This window comes from Rhagoletis zephyria, unplaced genomic scaffold (genome assembly GCF_001687245.7).
Source record: "Rhagoletis zephyria isolate East Lansing unplaced genomic scaffold, Rhagoletis_zephyria_1.1 Rzeph_scaffold_00319, whole genome shotgun sequence".
NCBI lineage: Eukaryota > Metazoa > Arthropoda > Insecta > Diptera > Tephritidae > Rhagoletis > Rhagoletis zephyria.
In genome coordinates this window covers 159,275-167,191 of record NW_016157403.1, presented here as the reverse complement: position 1 = coordinate 167,191, position 7,917 = coordinate 159,275, and the positions used below count along the sequence as shown (strand labels likewise).

Below are 7,917 nucleotides of genomic sequence, written 5' to 3'. Positions count from 1 at the left end.
GTGCATGCCCTCAAATCGTAGTCCTTTAAACGTTTGCCGTGGTCGTCATCATAAGGGGGGGTCTCATCCGAGGCTTTGCCTTGCTTCTTCACTGGAAGTGGTTTTTACGTGGCGGGTCCCAAGCCCAGCGCACAACCCATTGCTGGGACGGGGGTGGTTTCGCAACCAAATACACGTTTATATAGCGAGCCGCTTGCTCCAAGCAGACAGCCGCTTGCAGCCGCACCTACTGGTGAACAGACGCTGCAGACTTCACCTAAACACCTCAGTACAGGAAAAAAACAAATAAGTAGAAAATAAAATTTTTTACTTTTAAAAAAGAATTGGTTTATTTAAAAAACGTTTATTAATACAAAACTCTTATAGTACATATGTATGTACAAACAAATAACATACTTTGTACATATCTATGGTCCTGTGCAATAATGACACAATTCAAAATTCAAAAAATAAAACCCTTACTACTGTTAAGTGGCTCATATGATCTAATCCATGTCTAATCCATGTCTAATATTTAGTACTTAGTTTAGCAATCCTCACTGCTTACTTTAGAAAAGGTTGGAAATAGATTAGACGAGGATTACAGAGAAGAGCCAATTAACAGTAGTAACAGATTTTATTTTTTGAATTTTGAATTGTGTGGTTATTGCAGAGGACCATGGATGTGGATATGTATAACATTGCTGGTGCCGGCGTTGAAGGCGGTGTTGGTGCGATTTTGCTGGTGCCGGTGTTGAATGATGATGGTGGCGATACTTCTGGTGCCGGTGTTGAAGGTGATGGTACGATGTTGGTGGTGGCATTAAGGGTGATGGAGGTAGGGACACGAATTTCGATACGCTACGATACCATATCGATACTTTTGGCATTCGATACCGATATTTTCTACTCGATAGTTTTAAAACGATATTTTTTGGAATCGAGTACCAGAACCCTAGTATCGTATCGAATGTCATAAACTCACATTACAAGGATAATGTTATTAACAATTCTTCCCGATATAAATTGGGCTTTAAAGAGCAGAAATTTGTAATATAGTTAGGATTACATGTGGTGGAATTTGACCACGCGACCTCGGTGTTTTAAGTCAACACATCAATCTCTACGTGCGGTTACACAATATGTTAGTGTTTGACTGAGATTCTCCTCCTATTTGTCGCGCACGCCTTAATGTTGTGGCCCCTACAGTTTGCGCTCTGCGAACCATTACACCACAGCGGCCTATATACCAGACCTATATTTAGATACAGTTTTTGGATTTTGGTATCGATATTTGGAATGTCGAGTCTTTTTAATCCGATATTAATGGGTACCCGATATTTTTGAAGCGATACTTTAAATGAGTACCTTATCGATACTTTCTGTTCGATATCGTGTCCCTAGATGGAAGAGGTGCATGCGATATGAGCTGGTGACGGCGTTAAAGATGATGGTGGATTTTAATTTTAATTGTTGCAAATCTGTAATAACGAGAAAATCAATTAAAATGCACAAATTAAGTAATTTACATATGTATGCACACACCTTAAAAATAATGTTGCAAAGTCGATGGCAACGGCAACGGGAACATAAAATGAAATTTGAAATATCTATAAAATTATAAAAATATTTTTATCAAATGTGACATTTTTCGTCAAAGCCTTCTGTCATAAAAATTGCCATATTTCTTACTCGTTTTAACGCACAGAATTCCTATAAATGTAGGAATTCCGCTCTAACAAATTAAATTTTTTTTTGTAATTTGTACATGTGTGCGTTTGATAGCTAAAAAGTTGCGAAAGTGTGTGTAAAGCTGTCGAATTTGAGGGGAAACTGCTCAGCCATGGCTTGCAGGGATCAGTATAGAAGCTGATTTGATTTTTTTTCAAATCACAGTATACAGTAATCCAGATAGGCAAAACAACCCTGCAAGACAGCTGAGCATCAAATAAGTGCTCATTTTATGATTTATTTTGGAACGAATTTCCGTCATCCCTTGTCAAGTTTGCAGACAAACCGGTTTCGGCGTTGTGCCATCTTCAGTGTCATTTTTCGTTCTGTCTGGTTCGAGATTTGTCCCTAATTTATGTTCATTTATCTTAGGTAATGTGATTTTCGTCGATGGTTAATTACTAGATATGCCATGGAGCCCATTTTTTTAAGCAGGTAATAGGTTCATCTTCGCTGTTTCGATATAAACATCCATTATGTTGTCGCTGTATGGTTTTTGCCTGCAGGTAGGTAAAAGTCAGTGATTTTTGCACTGATGGTGCTTTTTGGTGTGTTCGGAGTGTCCATGTCTGTTGTTTTGATGTAATTTTTCTTTTTTTCGTAAATCAATTTTAAGGGTTCGAATATAACATCCGATGCGGTATTTGTTTGTTCGTTTATTATTTTGCCGTCGAAGGTTTTTAGTTTGTATATTTCCATATTTTCTAGGACGTTTAGTCGTTGGCCTTTATGTTGTACATGCAGTAGTTTCGCTGCCTTTCTTATTTGCGTTGGTGAACATTTGTTGTTAAACATGTGGTTAGCAAAATTTGACTCTGGTATTGCGCTCGGTTTCTGTGTCTTTTTGTTATAGTCTCTTATATGCTCGCGGAATCTTGTTTTTATTTTACGTCCTGTTTGACCTATGTAACTATGCTGGCATTTGTAAGTTAGTTTATAGACTCCTTGTTTATCCAATGGATCTTCTTGATTTGTGGTGTTCCGTAGTATCCGTCCCACGTTGTTATTTGTTCTGAATGATGTGCGAAGGTTGTGTTTCTGGAACAGCTTTGCAAGTTTGTACGTTGACTTTCCAGTATAGGTTAATACCGCCCAATTTTTGTTATTGTTTTCTTCTTTGTTTGGCTTTTTGTTTTTGTGCTCCCTTCGGATTTCTTCTACCAGATCTCTTTTGTATCCGTTAGTAGCCGCTATGGCATATATTGCGTTCAGTTCTTTGTTGTATCCTTCTTTTGTTAGTGGTATTCGCTCAATTCTATTGATCATCTGTCTAAAGGCGGCTTTTTTATACTGATGAGGATGGTTCGATGTATTATGTATTATTGTATCTGTGGCTGTGGGCTTCCTCATTGCTCATTTTATCATTATCACTAATTACAAAAGTGCTTATTAAAATACTCACTTTTGTTCAGGCCATGGGATAAAACTGAGCACTTTCCCTTTGTCGGTGTAATATTTTATCTCTTCTTACTAGTTGGAAACTTTGATTAATGAAAAATATATCTGCTCTGCTCTAGCAACCACCAAACTGCTTATTTTCGTTTTTATAAACACATCAGTGCTAATGAATAAAGTACTCATTGTTGTCATTAGCAAGTCCTCAGTGCTAATAAACAAACTACTCATTGTTGTCATTATAAACTCCTCAGCACTAATAATCAAACTACTAATTTTTGTCGCTATAAACTCCTCAGTACTGGAAAAAAACAAATAAGTAGAAACTCAAAATTTTTACTTTTAAAAATGAGTTTGTTTATTTAAAAAACGTTTATTAATACAAAACTCTTATAGTACATATGTATGTACAAACAAATAACATACTTTGTACATATCTATGGTCCTGTGCAATAATGACACAATTCAAAATTCAAAAAATAAAACCCTTACTACTGTTAAGTGGCTCATATGATCTAATCCATGTCGAATCCATGTCTAATATTTAGTACTTACTTTAGCAATCCTTACTGCTAGCTTTAGTTACGGTTGGAAATGGATTAGACGAGGATTACAGACAAGAGCCACTTAACAGTAGTAACAGTTTTTATTTTTTGAATTTTGAATTGTGTCATTATTGCACAGGACCATTGATGTGGATGAGTATAACATTGCTGGTGCCGGCGATGAAGGTTATGTTGGTGGTGGCCTTAAAGTAAGAGTGGCGATGTTGAAGGTGATTTTGTTGGTAGAGGCGTGCAATGTTGATGGTTCGATTTTGCTGGTGCCGGTGCTGAATGATGATGGTGGCGATACTTCTGGTACGGGTGTTGAAGGTGATGGTACGATGTTGGTGGTGGCATTAAAGGTGATAGAGGAGGTGTTGATTGATGATGAGTGCGATATCAGCTAGTGTCGGCGTTAAAGATGATGGTGGCGATACTTCTGGTACGGGTGTTGAAGGTGATGGTACGATGTTGGTGGTGGCATTAAAGGTGATAGAGGAGGTGTTGATTGATGATGAGTGCGATATCAGCTAGTGTCGGCGTTAAAGATGATGGTGGCGATACTTCTGGTACGGGTGTTGAAGGTGATGGTACGATGTTGGTGGTGGCATTAAAGGTGATAGAGGAGGTGTTGATTGATGATGAGTGCGATATCAGCTAGTGTCGGCGTTAAAGATGATGGTGGCGATGGTAATTTTAATTGTTGCAAATCTGTAATAACGAGAAAATCAATTAAAATGCACAAATTAAGTAATTTACATATGTATGTACATTAGGGTGTTCCAAAAATGTATGGGAGAAAAGTAAAATCGGAAATTTAATGCTCTCATCCCCTAGGATTGTTCTATACCGAAAAAAGTATACCCCTGTTTTTTTATTTTAAAATCAAAATATATTTAGAGGCCGCTCAAAGCGCTCAAAGTTTCCCATGTATTTTGTATGGGGAAAAAATACTTTTCGTAGAAATGGCATAGAATCCATGAAAATCAAAATTTTTTTCCAATCTGAAAACTCTGCTTCTCTGCAAAGGACTTCTGAGAATAATGCCCAATTGTTTATTTAAACGTTTTTTCTTTTTTTCTTTTGTATATTTCTGTTTGTATATTTGATTTTTTTTATGATATTTCGGAGACCCTTAAAAAATAGTTAAAATAAAAAACTGTTTAAATAAACAATTGGGCATTATTCTCTGAGGTCTTCTGAAGAGAAGCAGAGCTTTCAGATTGAAAAATTTTGATTTCCATTGATTCTATGCCATTTCTACGAAAAGTCTTTTTTCCCCCATACAAAATACATGGGAGACTTTGAGCGCTTTGAGCGACCTCTAAATATATTTTGATTTTAAAATAAAAAAACAGGGGTATACTTTTTTTCGGTATAGAACAATCCTAGGGGAAGAGAGCATTAAATTTCCGACTTTACTTTTTGGACCACCCTAATGTACATACCTTAAAAATATTTATGCAAAGTCAACGGCAACGGCAACGGGAACATAAAATGAGATTTGAAATGTCTGTAAAATTATAAAAAAATATTTATACTCTAAAATTTGTATCAAATGTGACATTTTTCGTCAAAGCCTACTGTCATAAAAACTGTAATTTTTCTTAACGCACACAATTCCTATAAAAGTAGGAATTCCGCTCTAGCAACCAAATACCAAATTTGTAAATGTGTGCGTGTGATAGCTAAAAAGTTGCGAAGGTGTGTGTAAATCTGTCGAATTTGAGAGGAAACTGCTCAGCCATGGCTTGCAGGGAAAAAATGTAAATATGCTTATTTGACAATTTGTTTGAATGTATTGGTTGATATTTTTTTACAGTTGTCGTTTTCGTTAACCCAAATGAAATCAAATTTAATATTTTCTTATAGTGAAAAATATTTTCAAGTGACATTAAATAAAATAACGGGAAAAATAAAATTACAAGAAAATCAGGAGTGAAGCGTTAGCGATTGTGACCGGATGTAGTTCCTAAATACCGCGTTCCGAACACAACTTTGAGTGAATAATTGAATGAATAAGGGCTGACTTTGTGGAAAATGGTCCCATCGATTATCGATGACGAGAAGAATTGGTTCAGCCGTGTCTGTTTGTAAACACGCTAACTCGAAGAAAATTTAGATATTTTAACGAAAGTCGGTGCCAAAGTGGCCTTTGGTATAATTTAGGTTAGTATTAAATTTTGGCGAAATCTGTCAATAGCCACGCCACCTCCCATGTAGTAATTAAAAATACTTTTGTTTTATTATTTTTTTATGATTTTGCTGTTTAAATTTACATTTCGAATATATCCACAAACATTTGTGGGTCCTTTTGCACCAGCCGTTGCCTATGGGTTAATGACAAAAAATCCTACACATGCACAATATTTCATGTATTAATTTTCAAATAAGCATATTGTCAATGGCTGGTTTACTGTGTTTCAAATTATTTGTTCTCGAAAATGTCAAATATTTTTAATTTCATCTCACAAAAATTTTAAATATTTAAAATCTATTTGCATGTGAAACCCTTCTCCATCAAAACCAGCGATTGAATAGCAGCTTTTGGAACGCTCGCCCAACTCCGCAGCACAACCGCTGACTGGCACAGGATGGATCAATGCTTCGAGAAGCAAACCGGTTTATTAAGAACAACAATTTCCATTTTGCAACAATTTCCATTTTTTCAATTTCCATTTTTTCAATTTAAATTTTTTATCTTTTTTGTATTTCACCTGGCACGCTTTGATGTAGAAGAAAAAAATCAGAACAGTTTTTGACACCTTCGTTACCAGAAACAATAACAAAATACAGGCAAATGTTGTTTTTGCTTAAATGCTCTTAATCTGTTTTGTTGAATTAAACAAAAAAAAGCGTGAGTACTAGGTACTCATGAAATTTGATGTGTAAACATATGCGAACGGCAAAGCATAAAAGTACGTTTACATATAAATATAATCTAATCAAAGCTCGTTGTGCTTGTCAAATTGGTTGTGCTTGTTATTCACACAACTCGAGGTAAAGTTAAACTTCTTCTCTGTGCCACCGTGGTCACTTTTTTCTGCAACACATATGCCATTTAAATATATTTTAACTGAATATTTTATTAAAAATACCTTTACAAACCTATTTTCCTTACTAGGGTCAATTTTTGTTTACTTTAACATTTGTTGGCGTTGAAATATCAGTTATTGTTTTTGAGCTTTAGTTTTTTAAATTTAGTTTTTTTTTCGGGATATAATCTTTGGTTCATGTAAATGCAGTTCATGTTGCAGGATTTTACCCGATGCTTTTTTAAATGATTTCAGTATTTTTTTAAATTTTCGTCTTGCTTTTTTATCCAAATAGACAACTAAACCATCTACGAATATCAAAATGCATGTGCGGAGTTTAAATAATCGCAAGTAATAATCAATTGGAGCGCATTTCCTCTTACTATGCATATGCCTAAATGTATGCAACCATTTGGCAAGCAAACACAGGGTGCTTCTAATGAAAATAAAAATTTTATACTGAAATACACATGCTAAGCCCTTCGAAATTTTGTGCTGGGATATGCGTTACAGCTTCGCAAATTTTACCCCTACCGAAACCAAAGATGTATACACATCAAAAATGTGATATAATTCATATGAAGAAAGTAAGATTCAAAAAATATTTTTACTTATGAAAAGTCTAACAAAATACATAGAGGGAAATCATAGCCTTTAATAACGGCAATTTTTTTTGAACATTAATACATATGTATATAAAACTTACACGTGAAACGATTAAACTATTTTAAAAACATCAAAAACTTAAAATTACGCGCATTCATACCAACTCTGTGTGGTACAATTGTCAAATTATTACTAACTATAAACATAATAAATATGCAGCCGCGATGTCGTCAGTGTCCTCTTTTTTGTTTATTGTTCTGTCCCTTTTTTGTAAAATTCGTAAACTTTCTAAGGTATACCTCGCTTTTTCTCTTTTTTCCCTATCCACTATCCTCGCGTTGGGCAAGTCAGCTGTATGACCACTGGCTAACACATGTTGGGCTAAAGCGGTGGTGTTTTTGTTTTTCTTAATTGGGGTGTTCACAGTTCGTTCCAAATAGTGTCTCAAAATGTAGACGTCTACATTTTAAGACGTTTTCTAACCGTAAAATCTGTGGTGTTGTTGTTGTTTCCCATACAAAATTGGAAAACGACGCCGTCTACATTTTGTCACACTCAAAGGTATGTTTTTTACGCGTCTACATTTTGCAACCTCGCAGCAGGGTTGCATTATGGCAATACTAATC

At 35.3% G+C, this 7,917-nt stretch overlaps 1 pseudogene; it reads left to right on the top strand.

The window, feature by feature from the left end:
• The window catches only part of LOC108358980 (uncharacterized), a 15,437-nt pseudogene extending 11,380 nt beyond the window's left edge, over nt 1-4,057 (top strand).
• The last annotated feature ends 3,860 nt before the right edge of the window (nt 4,058-7,917 follow it).